This window comes from Macaca mulatta, chromosome 9 (genome assembly GCF_049350105.2).
Source record: "Macaca mulatta isolate MMU2019108-1 chromosome 9, T2T-MMU8v2.0, whole genome shotgun sequence".
NCBI classification, from domain to species: Eukaryota; Metazoa; Chordata; class Mammalia; order Primates; family Cercopithecidae; genus Macaca; species Macaca mulatta.
Window position 1 is genome coordinate 14,292,658 of NC_133414.1, and position 17,418 is coordinate 14,310,075.

At 46.3% G+C, this 17,418-nt stretch overlaps 1 protein-coding gene across 5 annotated transcripts in view; it reads left to right on the forward strand.

Annotated features, from left to right (window-relative positions):
* CAMK1D (calcium/calmodulin dependent protein kinase ID) overlaps positions 1-17,418 on the forward strand; it is a 489,620-nt gene that overhangs the window by 389,619 nt on the left and 82,583 nt on the right. The gene's annotated exons all lie outside the window — the stretch shown is intronic.

Sequence of the window (17,418 nt, forward strand, 5' to 3'; positions counted from 1 at the left end):
AGGATTAATATCCTTATACCATAGTAAGAGCTCATAAGAATTTCTGTCAATACGAGGACATTTTAATCTTGTGTAACTAGTGAATAAGAGATGCAAAGAGTGTCATAGGTTAATCAGAAATGAAGACTAAAATAAAGCGAATGGATTCTCTGTTGGACTGTTGGTGGGAGTGAAGGACACACAGGCCCTTTCCTATCAGTCATTTGTCCAGTGCTAGAATTCTTTTTCTAGGAAGGGCATCATTCAAAATGTAAACAAAGATATTTATGCCAACTTGATCTGTTCATTTTTATTTATGATAACAAATATCCACAGGGAATATATCATTAAAAATAAATTATTCTGGCCGGGCATGGTGGCTCACACCCATAATCCCAGCACTTTGGGAGTCTGCAGTGGGTGTATCACGAGGTCAGGAGATCGAGACCATCCTGGCCAACACAGTGAAACCCCATCTCTACTAAAAATGCAAAAAATAAACCAGGCGTGTTGGCTTACACCTGTAGTCCCAGCTACTCGGGAGGCTGAGGCAGGAGAATCGCTTGAAGCCAGGAAGCAGAGGCTGCAATGAGCCAAGATCGCACCCCTGCACTCCAACCTGGGCAACAGAGCGAGACTCCGTCTCTAAATAAATAAATAAATAAAAATAAATTATTTTAACCACACGTAAGATTATGCAAACTTCAAAATTACCTTAAGAGAGGTATCTATGAATGTTGGGAAACATTTGTAATATAACATTACTTGAAAAGTTTGGCTGGGTGCAGTGGTTCACACCTGTAATCCCAGCACTTTGGAAGGCGGTGGATCGCTTGAACCGAGAAGTTTGAGACCAGGTTGGACAATATGGCGAAACCTTGTTTCTGCAAAAAATACAAATATTAGCCAGGCGTGGCGGTGCATACTTGTGGTCTCAGCTACTCAGGAGGTTGAGGCAGGAGGATCGCATAAGCCCAGAAGGCGGCGATTGCAGTGAGCCATGATTGCGTCCCTGCACTCCAGCCTGGGCGACAGAGAGAAACGCTGTCTCAGAAAAAGAAAAAAGGTTAATCTAAAATGAGATAGATAGATACTGCCCCCTGCCGCCGAGACAGAGTCTTGCTCTGTTGCTCTGGGCCGTGGAGCACCGTGGCGCCATCTTGGCTCACTGTAACCTCCGCGTCTCCGGGTTAAGCAGTTTTCCTGCCTCAGCCTCCGGAGTAGCTGGGATTACAGGCGCATGCCACCACACCCAGCTAATTTTGTATTTTGTATTTTGTATTTTCTGTAGAGACGGTGTTTCACCATGTTGGCCAGGCTGGTCTTGAACTCCTGACCTCGTGGTCCACCTGCCTCGGCCTCCCAAAATGCTGGGATTACATGAGTGAGCTACCACACCCGGCTGAGATATATAATTTGATCTCAATATAACTTAGAAAAAAGAAAAGAAAAAAAGATTGAGAGGATAAAGGTCAAATATTAATTCTGGGTGCCCTTTGGTGGTAGAGTTGGGGATGACATTTTAGTTTCGTGTACTTTGTATACATTCCATATTCTCTGTACTGAGCATGTGCTATTTGTAATCGGAAATTTTAAAAGACCACTAATTGTATGGTGCTCTCTCGGTCTCAGTTCACTACAGCTCAGCTACTCACCCATTGAATCATTTTTCCTTCCTGTAACCTGGTTGCCTTATCCTTAAAATGAGACTAGCAATAGCTTTCCTGTGAGAAGCAAGTGGAATTTGTACAGTTGCACCAATATTTTTGAAAAGGCAAAGATTGACAGCAGTAATGAGTCGGACGATGGTACTACTTATGCCAAATATATTTCCTAACTTGTAAAAATAGTATCTGAAGTAGGAACCGAGTGTGCTGTTTCATCCCGTCATCTGGGATATTATTTCTTTTTTTTTTTTTTTTTTTTTGAGACAGAGTCTCGCTCTATCGCCCAGGCTGGAGTGCAGTGGCGGGATCTCAGCTCACTGCAAGCTCCGCCTCCCGGGTTCACGCCGTTTTCCTGCCGCAGCCTCCCGAGTAGCTGGGACTACAGAGGCCCGCCACCTCGCCCAGCTAGTTTTTTGTATTTTTTAGTAGAGACGGGGTTTCACCGTGTTACCCAGGATGGTCTCGATCTTCTGACCTCGTGATCCGCCCGTCTCGGCCTCCCAAAGTGCTGGGATTACAGGCTTGAGCCACCGCGCCTGGCCTGGGATATTATTTCTCTGCCTTCCTTTTGTGAATCTGTCTGTCTGTGCTCAGCTCCTCCCTGGGGCCTCACCTCTGCCCTCTGTTTGTGCAGCCCTCCCCGACATCCCCTGGCGTGGCCGCATGGAAAGGCACCCAGAGGCCACCCCATGAAGGAAATGCACAGAGCTTGTTTTGTAAATAAATGACTGTTTCGTGGAGGTACCACATCAAGGGAGAGAGACAAGACCAGAAACCGGGAGATGGACCAGGCACAGTGGCTCACGCCTGTAATCCTAGCACTTTGGGAGGTGGAGGCAGGTGAATCACCTGAGGGCAGGAGTTTGAGACCAGTCTGGGCAACATGGTGAAACTCCATCTCTACTAAAAGTACAAAAATTAGCCAGGCGTGGTGGCGAGTGCCTGTAGTCCCAGGTACTCGGGAGGCTGAGACAGGAGAAGTGTTTGAACCTGGGAGGTGGAGATTCCAGTGAACTGAGATCATGCCACTGCAATCCAGCCTGGGCAACAGAGGGATAATCCATCTCAAAAAAAAAAGAAAGAAAGAAAAGAAACGAAACTAGGAGATGGAACCAGAAAGGCGGTAGGATGGACCAATGAGGCTAGAGAAGCTGAGAGTTTGAACAAGACACAAATAGCTGAGCCAAGGCAGTTCAAGATTTTGGGAGGCATTGCCTCTTTTGGAGAGATCTCTGTTTTTGGTTTGTTTGTTTGTTTTGTTTTGTTTCATTTTTTGCACAGGACAACACATTCCCTAGTACTGGGTACTGAGTTGAACCTCGCATAACAGAAGTGGTCACTCGCATCCCTTTGGTTGAGAACTTGTTAGTGCACTAACAATATTCACCTCATGTGCCAGTGGGAGTTAATAATCATGAGCTAACCTGAAATTTCGAATGACATTTGGAATTTTCTTAAGCAAGGCAATTTCAGATCATTGGTGGTTCCTGGACTGCCTAAAGGAAGGGGATTTTCCACATCATCCTTTTGATGGAAGAGACTGAAAATGTTGAATGCACTCAAATTCTCCTGTATCTGTGACTTTCAATCATTTAATCACCAAAATCTTATTATCCTTCTGCCTCCAGGCTTCCTAGCAGAGGGTGCAAGTGTATTAAATGAAGGAAACACATGGATTCTAAATTCAAATGTGGGTACAGACCTTCCTGGCTTCTCATTACCTCTCTGAGAGCCTGGGTACGCTCAGATTTTCCCATCTTCCTTTCTTCGTGCTTAGCAGAGACCACGTGCTCTTAGAACAGTTACGAACCACCGGGTTAGACCTAAGTTCAACAAATCGCTCTGCACAGATGGGTAAATACATCTCACAGTCCTTACAGGGCAGCCAGGAAGGCACTGATCACGCTGAACCAGGCTCCTGACCCCGAGATTCAGGGGCAGTGAGGGGCACCCTCTTGGTTTGCCTTGCTCTGTTTCTACCATGGACAACAAATTTTGTATTGGCTACAGGCTGTGAAACATCAGATATGTTTTCCCTAGAGTTTGTGGTGCTTCTGTTCAGGGAACTTTTTGGTTTTCTTATTTCTTATGAAAAACGTTCAGCATTTACAGATGTAAAGAGAGTATGTCACAAGCCTCTGTCTTAAGTCGGTTTCCCTGGAAACAGCCTCTGAAGCAGAGGTTTGGGAGCAGGTGGTTTTCTGTGGAGAGTCCCCATCTGCTGGGAAGGGAGGGAAGCAGGAGAGGGCTGGGGAAGGAATTGGGCCACAGAGCAGGCTCAGCAAGGACTCAGCCATCCCAGAATTTTGGAACTGAGATGGCCCTGCAGGGATTTCTCCTGCTTTGGGACAAGGAGAGAAGATGGACGTTTACATCCTCTCGTTGTCTGGATGTGAGCTGTCCCTAGAGAGGGATCTTTAGCTATCATATGCTAAAGGTGAGGGATTCAGCTAAGAGCTGGCCTCAGCCAACAGTGCCAGCATCTGGGGTGTCCTTACGGGGAGAGCAAGGCCACACCCAGCAGCATCCCCTCCACTGAGGGGACAATGTGCACACGAGGCCCATCTTGCCCTCTCTCTGCCTACACCCACTGCTCCCCTTTGTTTTTGTGTTTTAACACATTTTTGAAGTGTGTATATATTTTTAGACAGGGTCTCACTCTGTTGCCCAGGCTGGAGTGCAGTGATGCAATCATAGCTCACCACAACTTCGAACTCCTGGGCTCAAACCATCCTTCCACCTCAGCCCTCAAATAGCTGGGACTGCAGGCATGCGCCACCAAGCCCAGCTAATTTTTAAATTTTTAGTAGAGACAGGGTCTCACCGTGTTGTCCAGGCTGATTTCCAACTCTTGGGCTCAGGCAATCCACCTGCCTTGGCTTCCCAAAGTGCTGGGATTACAGGCGTGAGCCACCGTGCACAGCAGAAGTGTAATTTATGTACCGTAAAATCCACTCATTTCGAATGTACAATCGAATGATTTTCAGTAAATTGGCCGAGTTGTGCAACCATCACCTGAATCCAGTTTTAGAACATTTTCATCACCCTAATGGCACACACACTCTTTTTAAAATTATGTCTGGTAGATTTTGAAGCAAATCACGTTTAGTGAGGTTTCAGCTCAATGAAGTTCTTAGCTAGAAGATCTTGGCAGATGTAACTAACTAAAAGCTATTTCCAAAGAGAATGACTCCAGCTCCCTGTGTTAAGTGGTTTATTCCCTGAGGTCGTCTAAGAATACCACATCTGACAAAGGGCTGCATGCTTTAGAGTTCTTCCACTTTATTCTTCAAGAGGAGAACCCGTGTCAGAGACGGGGACTGTTTAAACAGATATGGATGTGCGCGAGACAGCAGGTGTTAAAAGAGGAAGGGTGTGTGGAAAAGGAGGCATGGCCCTGATGAGAGGTCATCTTGGTATGTCACCAGAAAATAGGAAGAGTAAAGACAAAGATTGAACAAGTAACCAAGACAAGACCGGGCGTGGTGGCTCACGCCTATAATCCCAGCACTTTGGGAGGCCGAGGCAGGCAGATCGCTTAAGGTCAGGAGTTTGAGACCAGCCTGGTTGGCCAACATGATGAAACCCCGTCTCTACTAAAAATACAAAAATTAGCTGGGCATGGTGGCAGGCACCTGTAATCTTAGCTACTTGGGAGGCTGAGGCAGGAGAATCACTCGAACCCAGGAGGCGGAGGTTGCAGTGAGCCAAGATCACGCCATTGTCCTCCAGCCTGGGTGACAGGGTGAGACCCTGTCTCAAAAAAAAAAAAAAAAAAAAAAAAGAAAAGAAAAAGGAAACAAACAAAGACAAGGGAAAACTGGGCTATTTCTAAGGTTGTGTAAAAATCTGCCTTCATTTGGCACATTTCTGCTCCTGTTGATGAAATAATGGGCTATAAAAAAAGAGAAGAATGCACTTAAAAAATAGGAATAGATCACATACCATAAAATTCGTCCTTTCAAGTTGTACAACTCAGTGGTTTTTAGTATGTTCATAGAGTTGGACAACCATCACCACTACAGAACTTCAGAACATTCCTATCACCCCCAAAACGACCTCTAAACTCACTAGCAGTCCCTATTCCTCTTTCCTTCCCAGCATCTGGCAGCCGTGAATCTACATTCTCTCTAAAGATTTGCCTGTTCTGGGCGGGGCACAGTGGCTTACGCCTGTAATCTCAGCACTTTGGGAGGCCAAGGCAGGCAGATCACTTGAGGTCAGGAGTTCAAGACCAGACTGGTCAACATGGTGAAACCCCGTCTCTACTAAAAATATAAAAATTAGCTAGATGTGGTAGCGCGGGCCTGTAATCCTAGCTACTCCGGAGGCTGAGACAGGAGAATGGCTTGAACCTGGGAGGCGGAGGTTGCAGTGAGCTGAGATCGCACCACTGCACTCCAGCCTGGGTGACAGAGTGAGACTCCGTTTCAAAAAAAAAATTTTTTTGCCTGTTCTGGATATTTCATATAAATGGGATCATATAATATGTGGCCTTTTGTGTCTGGTTCCTTCCCTTAGCGTAATGTTTTCAATGTGTTTCTCATGCTGTCGTTTGTATCGGTACTGCATTTCTTTTTATGGCTAAAATATGCCATATATGGATGATGTAAATATACCACATTTTGTTTTTCCATTCATCAATTGATAGACATTTGGGTTGTTTCTACTTTTTGGCTATTATGAACAATTCTGCTATGAACGTTGATACACAAGTTTTTGTATGAATGTGTGTTTTCAGATCACACAGGTATATACTTAAGGAATGAAATTGCTAGGTCATCCCATAATGCTGTAGTTTCACTTCTTGAGAAATTGCTAAACTGTTTTCCATCGTGGCTGCCCCATTTTACATTTCCACCAGCAGTGGGTGAGGTTCCACTTTCTCTACATTCTTATTGCCAACACTCGTTATTTTCCTTTTTGCTGTTTTGGTTTTAAATTGTAGCTCTACTAGTGTGTGTGAGGCAGAAAGGCATATGTTAAAAAACACACTGACAGCAAAGAAAGGCGAAGCTTAAAAACAAAAGTCAGGGCACAGTGGCTCACACCTGTAATCCCAGCACTTTGGGAGGCTGAAGTGGGAGGATCACTTGAGACCAGGAATTCAAGAGCAGCCTGGGCGACATTGTGAGAGCTGGTCTCTACAAAAATAAAAAATTAAAAAAATTAGCCAGGCATGGCAGCTCATGCCTGTAATCCCAGCTACTCATGCGGATAAGGGAGAAGGATCGCTTGAACCCAGGAGTTCAAGGCTGTGGTTAGCTGTGGTCACGCCACTGTACTCCAGCCTGGGCAACACAGCGCGTCCCTGTCTCTAAAAACAACAAAACAAGTCAGGTTCTTGCTTGAGGCTCTCAGTTCCATGCCCACGAAACTTCATTCTTTGTGCTCAGGGATCAGGTGTAATGGTCGTGGCTGCTGAGAGCCACTGTCATTCATAGAACCATGGGAATGTCCATTCTGGACTCCCTCATTGAACAGGCTCTGCTGTATTTTTTAAGACCCAGATTGACCAAAGCTTATAGTTATTTTCAAATAACATAAACACATGCGCGCATGAACACGTGCGCATGTGCGCGCGCACACACACGCAAACTAGAATACTAGAAACAGAATGTGCTGAGGGGAATCAGACAGGTCAACAATTCTGGTAGCACTGAAGAAAGCATCTCTATCTAAGGTCCCTTTCGTGAGTTTTTCAAGTGTTGCTACATATGGATTCTTGTTGTAGTTTTGTTTTTCCAAATGCAAGAACTCTTGACAATTTTCTATTTTTTCTTTTTTGAGACGGAGTTTCACTCTTGTTGACCAGGCTGGAGTGCAATGGTAATGGTATAATCTCAGCTCACCACAACCTCCGCCACCCGGGTTCAAGAGATTCTTCTGCCTCAGCCTCCCAAGTAATTGGGGTTACAGGTGCCTGCCACCACGCCCGGCTAATTTTTGGTATTTTTAGTAGAGATGGGGTTTTACCATGTTGGCCAGGCTGGTCTCAAACTCCTGACCTCAGTCGATCCATGCGCTTCGGCCTCCCAAAGTGCTGGGATCACAGGCGTGAGCTACTGTGCCTGGCCAGTGAAATCTGACAACTTTCTTCCAGAATACCACAACTCAAGAACAGTCACTTAGTTGAAAGTATGTCCCAGGACCCCTTTGGTATTTAGACAACATCTTAGGCTTCTAATTGGTTTTGCATCAAAGTGTTTTTGTCATCAAAGATACATTTAATATTTGTCCTGATGCCGACTGTATTTGTCCCGATGCCTATGTTACCTGTAAAGCTATTAAAAAGTTACTGAATCTCAAATCTGTCCACTTGAGGCTAACATGTTTTAGAAGAGCTTGACAGAAACTGGGGGGACATGGGAACGTTAGGCTTATTGTTTAGAAATGTGAGTTTTCGGCCGGGCGCGGTGGCTCAAGCCTGTAATCTCAGCACTTTGGGAGGCCAAGACGGGTGGATCACGGGGTCAGGAGATTGAGACCATCCTGGCTAACAAGGTGAAACCCTGTCTCTACTAAAAAAAAACAAAAAAAAAACAAAAAAAAACAAAAAAAAAACTAGCCAGGTGTGGTGACAGTGAGCCGCAATCCGGCCACTGCACTCCAGCCTGGGCAACAGAGCGAGACTGCATCTCAAAAAAAAAAAAAAAAAAAAAGAAATGTGAGTTTTCTATGCTGTACATTTCCATCCACATTACAGGAAAATATTTCGGGGGTCTCTGAGCAGACTGCTTCTGGAACACCTTCTCTTTCATGCTTCCCTGACCTTGCCGTCTCAGATCCTGTTCTACTTCTCGTTCCTGTTCTCTTTCCACATTATTTTTTCTGCCATCTGCTTTCCCTTCTGTAATCGTGACCAGAGCTACTGAGGAAAGGAGTGTTTCACAGGAAACAGCATGAGGCCATGTCCTTGTGCCACACGGAACTGTGTGACGGGGGCGGGGGTGAGCCACACCACAGCTGAAGGCATCGCTTTCCTCATCTTGACATGGGGGGTTTAACTAAAAGGCGTCTGAGGTTCCTACATTTTAGAGAACAGATCAGTTTATCCTTCTGATACTACAACAGTGTCATTAGTTGGGGTTAAAGGAACCCTAGAAGCAGAAAGCCCCTGTTTTATGGTTCTCCAAAGAAACAGCCAATAGGATATATAGAGATAGACAAATAGATGGAGAAAGAGTTTTTTTTTGTTGTTTAATTCTTTTTGTTAATTAGTTTGTTTTTTGAGATGGAGTCTCACTTTGTTACCCAGGCTGGAGTGGGCCCGATCTCGGCTCACTGCAACCTCCGCCTCCCGGGTTCAAGCGATTCTCCTGCCTCAGCCTCCTGAGTAGCTGAGACTACAGGCACACACCACCACGCCCAGCTAATTTTTGTATTTTTAGTAGAGACGGGGTTTCACCATGTTGGCCAGGATGGTCTTGATCTCCTGACCTCGTGTTCCACCCGCCTCCGCCTCCCAAAGTGCTGGGATTACAGGCGTTTGTTTTTTTAAGAGACAAGGTCTCACTCTGTCACCCAGGCTGGAGTGCAGTGGTGTAATCATAGCTCATTACAGCCTTGAACTCCTGGGTGCAAACAATCCTCCTGTCTCAGTGTCTTGAAGAGCTGGGACTACAGGTGTGCACCACCACATCTGGCCAATTATTTTTATTTTTTGAAGAGACGGTGGAGGGGAGCAGGGACTGGTCTTGCTATGTTGCCCAGGCTGGTCTTGAACTCCTGGCTTCAAGCGATCCTCTTGCCTTGGCTTCCCAGAGTGCTAGGATTATAGGCATGTGCCACTGCACCTAGCCAGAAAGAGATTTACTAATATAAACAATGGTGACAGAGGTTGGTGGGTCCCGAGATCTGCAGTTGGCAAGCTGGACATCCCAGAGAGCTGATGGTGTGAGTTTTAGTCTGAAAGCCTTGAGTCCTGGGAAGAGCGCTTATTTCAGTTCAAGTCTAAAGGCAGGAAGAATCCAGTGTCCCAGCTTTAAAGTAGTCAAGCAGGAGGGGTCCCCTCATATTTGGGGTGGGGGATACCCTTTTATGTTCCGTCCAGGTCTTTGAATGAGGCCCACTCTCATTAGGGAAGTTAAATCTGCTATACTTTGTCTACCGATTTAAATGTTAATCTCATCCATAAAGCAGACACACTCATCCAGAATAATGTGTGACCAAATATTTGACCACTGTGGCCTATTCAAGTTCCATAAAATTAACGCTCACGGCCCCAGCCAGGATGCAGCGAAGGGATGCTAAGAAGCCATTCCGGATTTTGGTCTGGCCAGAACAATGCGATTTTATTCCTCTCTTCCCCCTCCACAGCTCATGGTGTTTAAATTCTTCCTGTTCTTTGTGTTAAAAATTGTTCAAAAGCAAGCATGCTTAGTGTCCTTCAGAATAGTCTCAATCAGAAATAAATTTGTCAAGGGTCTCTTGTAAAACCTCAGTGGCAGGGAGCCATCATGTGCTAAGACATTGAGAATAAAGAAGGGGAAGAATGCATGAAACTCATGCGGTTGCAGGCATGAACCAGGGACTTGGACTCTGGCTGGAGGGATGCTGAGGGTTGGGAGGAGCCCACGGGCAGGGATGGGGGCACTGGTGTTTGACTCAGAGTTTTCCTTGAGCACCGTTGAAAAACTTGAAAAGACAAGAGTTCCTGGAAAAGGCTTGCTTTGTGGAACCAGAAAAAAACACTGGTAGCTGCTGTAAGCTTTGGGTTTTGGGGTCCTCAGTTGACCAGAGTAACTCATCTGTTGAGAAGGACAGTAGCTAGTCCCACAGCTCACCAGAAGATGCTTTTTACCGTGTCCTGCCTGGAAAGCTCCTGCTGACAAGTGTACATAGCAGGGAGAGCCCCGAAATGTCCATCAGTCCATCAGCGAGGACTGATAATAAGCAAAGCAAAATTAGCCAGTCGTGGTGGTGCACACCTGTAGTCCCAGCTATTCGAGAGGCTGAGACAGGAGGATCGCTTGAGCCTAGGAGTTCAAGGCTGCAGTGAGCTATGATTGTAGCACTGCATGGCAGCCTGAGTGACAGAGTGTTCTGATGAAAACAGAGGAAGAAATCTTAAGGGGTTGAGGAGGCTGCAAATTCTTTCTATGGCTTCTGTTTCTCTGTTCAATTTGATTGTAATGAATGAGTGTTTCTACAATTACTTTAATTAGTGATTGGTTTTTATAGAGAGACAGTTGCAAGTGTAAAAGCATGAACTTTAGGTCTAACCATGCTCCACACCTTGACTGACCGTCTTTGCTGGAGGGCAGCTCCTAAATTTTGGGCGTGATGCCCAGGAGGTATTCAAAATTACAACCTAAATTTCAGGACAGCAACATGGTTGCTGTTCATTCTTTGGGAACCGTGCTATCCATCCTTAGTAAACCTTATAAATATTGGGGGAGAAAACTTTGTCATTTTTTTAACATTAAGGCTAGTGCATACTATTAATTAATACAAACATAATGTGGTTTTATAGGTTGTTAAAAATGTTGTCTTTGATCATGTTGCAGTGTTCTCATTTGGTGTCACGTCGTGTCTTATTTTCCTCTATACTAAATGTGGAGGATGAATGTGTAGGTGCTAGAAAGTTAAAAAAGAAAAAAATCCATTGTAAGAATGGCTTTTGTCCAATAAGGGGACTGGAACACATGAAAAGTGTGGTTTGTTTTTTTTCATGGAGTCTCGCTCTGTCGCCCAGGCTGGAGCGCAGTGGCACAATCTCTGCTCACTGCACCTTCTGCCTCCTGGGCTCCAGCAATTCTCCTGTCTCAGCCTCCCGAGTAGCTGGGATTACACGTGCCCACCACCACACTAAATTTTGTATTACAGGTACCACCAACACGTGGCTAATTTTTGTGTTTTCAATAGAAAATACAAAAAAAAAGTTTCACCGTGTTGGCCAGGCTGTTCTCAAACTCCTGACCGCAAATGAGCCACCTGCTTCGGCCTCCCAAAGTGCTGGGATGACAAGTGTGAGCCACTGCGCCCGGCCAGAAAGTGTGTTTTAAAAGCTGCCTACACCATAGCCATGAGTAGAGGTTTTGTTCTATTCTCAGGTTGCAGCCATTTGAGCTGAGTGAGAAGGAGCCAAGGACCGTGGATGCTTACCTGGAATGTCTGGCAGCTGGTCTGTTTCCTCATCTTAATTCTAAAAGAGCACGTCAATTGACAAAGCCATTTCAGCACATACTGTACATTTGTGCAATAACAAGGGAAGGCTTTAGAACTGTTAGCTGTCAAAATTCACAACTGACAAATTGCCATGGTTTAATTGCTTTTTTTCCCCCAGGCACTGATTATGTGTGTTTTGATTACCCCACCCTGTCCATGTGGCACAGATTGGGCTATGCCATTGCCAGCCAGTTGTCCCCACCCAGGGGTCACCCCATGCGCACATGCTGTGCCGTATCACTCACTCACTTACCCTTTAGCAGACCATTCTAAATGGTTTTCTGGCATGATTTTTGACATGGATGATTATTAAAATGTGCTGACGGGTTCTTTTGTTTAGATGTGACCTTTGATTGCAGAGGGAAGTCACCAAATCTTGTCTGCTCGGGGTCCCTGCACAAAGCCAGGACCAGCCAGGTGGGACAGCCGTTCCCTGGGAGGGCTGGGGGCTCCAGAATGTTCTTCTGAGTGTGGGGCGCGCACTCCAAGCTAAAAGGCCAAACTCAGAGCAGAAGAGGCCAGGAGGAGAGACCATTGGTGAAATAAGGGTACAACATGCAAACCACTATCAAGGTTAAGGGGTGGGGAAAGTCAAGAATGAATGAATGAATGAATGAATGATGAATGAAGTAGAAGTTGAGGGAGGATTGTCTCAGCAGCCAGTCAACTAAAGGAAGTAGGCAGGCCAGATGCCGTGGCTCACACCTGTAATCCCAACACTTTGGGAGTCCGAGGTGGGCAAATCACCTGAGGTCAGAAATTTGAGACCAGCCTGGCCAACATGACAAAACCCCGTCTCTACTAAAAATACAAAAGCTGGCTGGGCATGGTGGCACATGCCTGTAATTCCAGCTACTCAGGATGCTGAGGCTGGAGAATTGCCGGAGCCCGGGAAGTGGAGGTAGCAGTGAGTCGAGAGATCACGCCACTGCCTTCCATCCTGGGTGATGGAGTGAGACTCTGTCTCCTCCAATAAAATAAAATAAAGGAGGTAGGCTTCAGAAGGCTTCTGTCGTGAGCTTCATGCTGCATGCTTTGAGAATTTACATGGCTGCTTAAGGTCACTATACCCAGCTAGACCACACCCCACTCACTATGCAGTTTTGTGCAAAATATTTATTCATTTGTTTATTATTCTAGAGACAGAGTCTTGCTCTGTCACCCATGCTGGAGTGAGTGGCACGATCATAGTTCACTGCAGCCTCCAACTCCTACCTCAAATGATCCTTCCATCTCAGCCTCCCAAAGTGCTAGGATTATAGGAACACCACCCTGCTCAGCCATCATCTTTCTTTAGTCAGCAAATACGTGGTTCACTTATTCTCTGTGTAAGGACCATGTCAGGCTCTGGGTAAATAGTGGTAAATGAGGCAGGCATGGCCCTGCCTTCCTGGAGTTCACAGTCTGGGATAGGGTGGGACAGGAGGAGCCTGACCCAAGTAACTCTGCTAACACCTAAGTATAACTGGTGTGTGCTATGCAGAAAGACAGGTGCTAAGAGCGAATGTATTGAGGGGTCTGATCTGATCTAGGGGTCAGGAAAGGCATCTCTGTACTAACGACCTTCAAGCTAGGACCTAAGCAATGAGTACGGGTAGAAAGACAAAAATGTGTGAGGGCTCTGCAGGTCCCAGCCTGAGCAGCCGGCACGGAGCCGGGGAGCCATGCAGTGGGCGGCTGGGGCCATGCGCCTTTGTCAGTGCTACCGATAGAAAGTAAACCCAGAAGCCACTGAGACTTCACCAACAAAGGCAGTGAGTCAAGTTTTGCAAGGCTGAGCAATAGACAGGCAATCTTTGTTTCATCTTTGCTCTTTCAAAGGCATTGTTAGGTCTTTCTTGGATTATCTTTTTTTTTTTTTTTTTTTTTTTTTTTGAGATGAAGTCTTGCTCTGTCACCCAGGCTGGAGTGCGGTGGCACAATCTCGGCTCACTGCAATCGCCGCCTCCCAGGTTTTCAAGCGATTCTCCCACCTCAGCCTCCCGAGTAGCTGGGATTACAGGCACCCACCGTCATGCCTGGCTAACTTTTGTATTTTTGCAGAGACAGGGTTTCACCATATTGGCCAGTCTGGTCTCGAACTCGTGACTTCAGGTGATCTGTCCACCTCGGCCTTCCAGAGTGCTAGGATTACAGGCGTGAGCCACCGTGCTGGCCAGATTGTCTAAATGCATGTGCCTACCCACACTTGCGCTAGAGGAGTTTCAGTGAGATCCCCATTGGCTGAGAAACACTAGAACAAATGTAAATACTATAAATAATGTGTACACATGGACCTAGCATGTGGGAGACTCGGGAGGGTAGAAGGGGGACGAAGGATGAGAAATTACCTAATGGGGACAAGGCACACTCTTTGAGTGATGGTTACACTAAAAGTCAGACTTCACCACTACAGTATTTCCATGTAACAAGCTGCACTTGTCCCCCTTATATTTGTCCAAATAAAAAAATATATACACATACTAAACATACACATAATAAACTCCCATTAAAACTGAACAAAGGAATTAAAGGCATCTTTTAGGCTTGTCATAGAATCAGGGTCCTATCAATTTGTCTTCACATTCTGAATCTTTCGAGCATATGTAATTGCATAATTGTTCTCCATAAGTTTTTAGTAGAGTCACTGACCCAAGAGAGACCAGGATGTGCCTACAGCCACTGGCAGTTTCCTTCCCCGGGAGCCACTGGTCTTATGAACTGTCTGTAACCAAGTCATATTCCGAGGCCTATGACAGCCATCTCCTGTCTCTTCCACTTGTCATCTACTCAAGGAATATCAAATGACTTTAGTATCAAAAAAAGTATAATTGAAAAACAATTGGCCGGGCATGGTGGCTCACGCCTGTAATCCCAGCACTTTGGGAGGCTGAGGCGAGCAGATCGCAAGGTCAAGAGATCGAGATCATCCTGGCCGACATGGTGAAACCCCATCTCGACTAAAAATTAGCTGGGCGTGGTGGCGCGCGCCTATAGTCCCACATACTCGGGAGACTGAGGCTGGAGAATCACTTGAACCTGGGAGGCGGAGGTTGCAGTGAGCAGAGGTCGCGCCATACCGCATGCCAAGTACAATCTTCCTAACTGGACTAATTGTAGAACGGCCAATATGTGACCATCAAAGAGCTAATTACAAAATATTTTCAAAACTTCATACATTCAAGAACATCTGTTAGTATAAAGCTCATGCTGGCTGTGTGCTACCAGAAGGTCACTAGCTGGGGCTATGCCATGTCAGTGACTGGTTTATTAACCTAGGACATTTCATGCTAGGTTGATAGCTCTGACCCTCATCTTACAAGTCCTCATTAAACTAAAAGGTTATAGAGCGATACCTAATTAATGCAGACATCACAATACTCAGCTGTGAGATTTTTTCCAAATACCATCCCACCTGTGTGGTCCTTGGGATCTTAGAACCGGCTGCTTCACCCTTCTCTCTGGAATGCTGTTCCCCGAGCACACGTGGCTGCCTCGTTCATGTCGTTCAGAGGAGCCGTTACTGAGTGCACTAAACAGTGACTGTACCAGCCGCCCACTAGACTGTTTCACCTCTCCACCCAGCATTTCTAACCCTCTGGCACTTTCAAATGTATCTATTTGTTCATTAATCTACTCATTTTCTTTCTCTCCCTCTCCTACTGGAATAGAAAAGTTGTATGTGTTGGCGATTCAACGTGAATAAATGTGGTTTACCCTCTTGGAATACAAAAAAATTAAAATGACTTGTCATTAACTTATCATCTTTGGAATGTGAACAGGTGCTTTGAGTTAGATGGGATTAGCTATTTTCTGTTGAAATCTTGATCACGCTAATGATTTCTTGACAAATCCTTTAACTCTTTTTTTATAAGTAATGCAGAAGTAGAATTTCTTTATCAGTCTTGACAAGCAAGTCTCCCAAGGAAAATTAAAGTGTCTTTAGTGCTTTCTTATGCACTGTTTTGGTTTTGTTTGAGACTGAGTTTTGCTCTGTCGCCTAGGCTGGAATGCAGTGGCATGATCTGGGCTCACTGCAACCTCTGCTTCCCGGGTTCAAGTGATTCTCGTGCCTCAGCCTCCTGAGTAGGTGGGATTACAGGCAAACACCGCCACACCCAGCTAATTTTTTTATGTTTTGTAGAGATGGGATTTCGCCATGTTGCCCAGGCTGGTCTCAAACTCCTGACCTCAGGTGATTCTCCCGCCTCGGCCTCCCAAAGTGCTGGGATTGCAGGTATGAGCCACCGCGCCCAGCCTGTGCACTGTTTTGGACATAACCACACTCTTCCTGGCCAGCTTTGAAGGGCGGCCGGCTGGAAACTGAGAGGGTAGAGTTAGAAGCAGGTGATAGTAACGAGTCACTGAGGTCCCATCCAGGGCAATTCAAGCTTCTGCCTGGATGGCTAGAAAATCAGTGTCCACCACAGAGCTGGCCGATGTGGATGTGTTGTGTGGAGCAAACCTGAGAGAAGAAAACAGAGAGGAACACAGCAGGGAGCTTGTGACAGCAGCTGCAGACCTCTGTTGAAAGACAGTGGACATATCGAGGAACGGGCCCTTATTCCATGATGCCTCCACCCCAGACCCACTCCACAGATCATAACCCCTCTCGGTGGCATCTCTTTCGGAAATGGGAAACTTTAGGACACCAGCAGCTTAGCATTGACCGTCATCTGAGGCAGCACATCCAGCCTCCACTGCTTGAGTTTCAAAACTCTTCCTGACTCGACTTCATCCTCAACCAGTTGCGTTTTCTAGATACATCAGGCCTCTTCCCGTATCCGCTTCCTCCCTGCCTCTCATGCTCTTCTCCCTAACTCCTGTCTCTCTCAGCCTCCTCTTGCTTTGAGAATCAGCTGCAACGTCTGCAGTTCAACAAGTGCTCTGCTGGACTCCAGAGACACAAAGGTAGTGGAGACACCTCCTCCAGGAAACCTTTCCTCAGCCTTCAGTTTCTCCCTTCTGCCATGTCCAGCCCTGCATCCTGCTAGGGTCACAGGTGGCAAGTCATTTGTCACTGGTGTCTTGACTGTAAACTAGAGCAGCTTCTGTGGCTCCCCAGACAGAACAGTCCTGCACCTCAGGTGGCGGGGTTCTACTGTGTGTGCGTTTAACCCTTCTCTCATGGCCTGTGTTCTCCAAAAGAGTGAGTTCTGGCTGCTTTCACTGGTTCCCCTTTTTCAGTATAATTCCATTTAATGGGCCTTGGCTGCCCTCTGGGCTTCTCTTCACTTAACTAAATACTGCTCCTCCTCTTTAGTTTTATTTCTTATTTTTTTGAGATGGAGTTTCGCTCTTGTTGCCCAGGCTGGAATGCAGTGGTATGATCTTGGCTCACCGCATCCTCCATCTCCCTGGTTCTAGTGATTCTCCTGCCTCGGCCTCCCGAGTAGCTGGGATTACAGGAGTGCGCCACCACACCTGGCTGGTTTTTGTATTTTTAGTAGAGATGGGGTTTCACCGTGTTGTCCAGGCTGGTCTTGAACTCCTGACCTCAGGTGATTCACCCACCTCAGCTGCCCAAAATGCTGGGATTACAGGTGTGAGCCACCATGCCCAGCCTGCTCCTCCTTTTAAGACAGCTCAGATCGCCCCCTCCTGCCTCTTCCCAGGGGTCCCT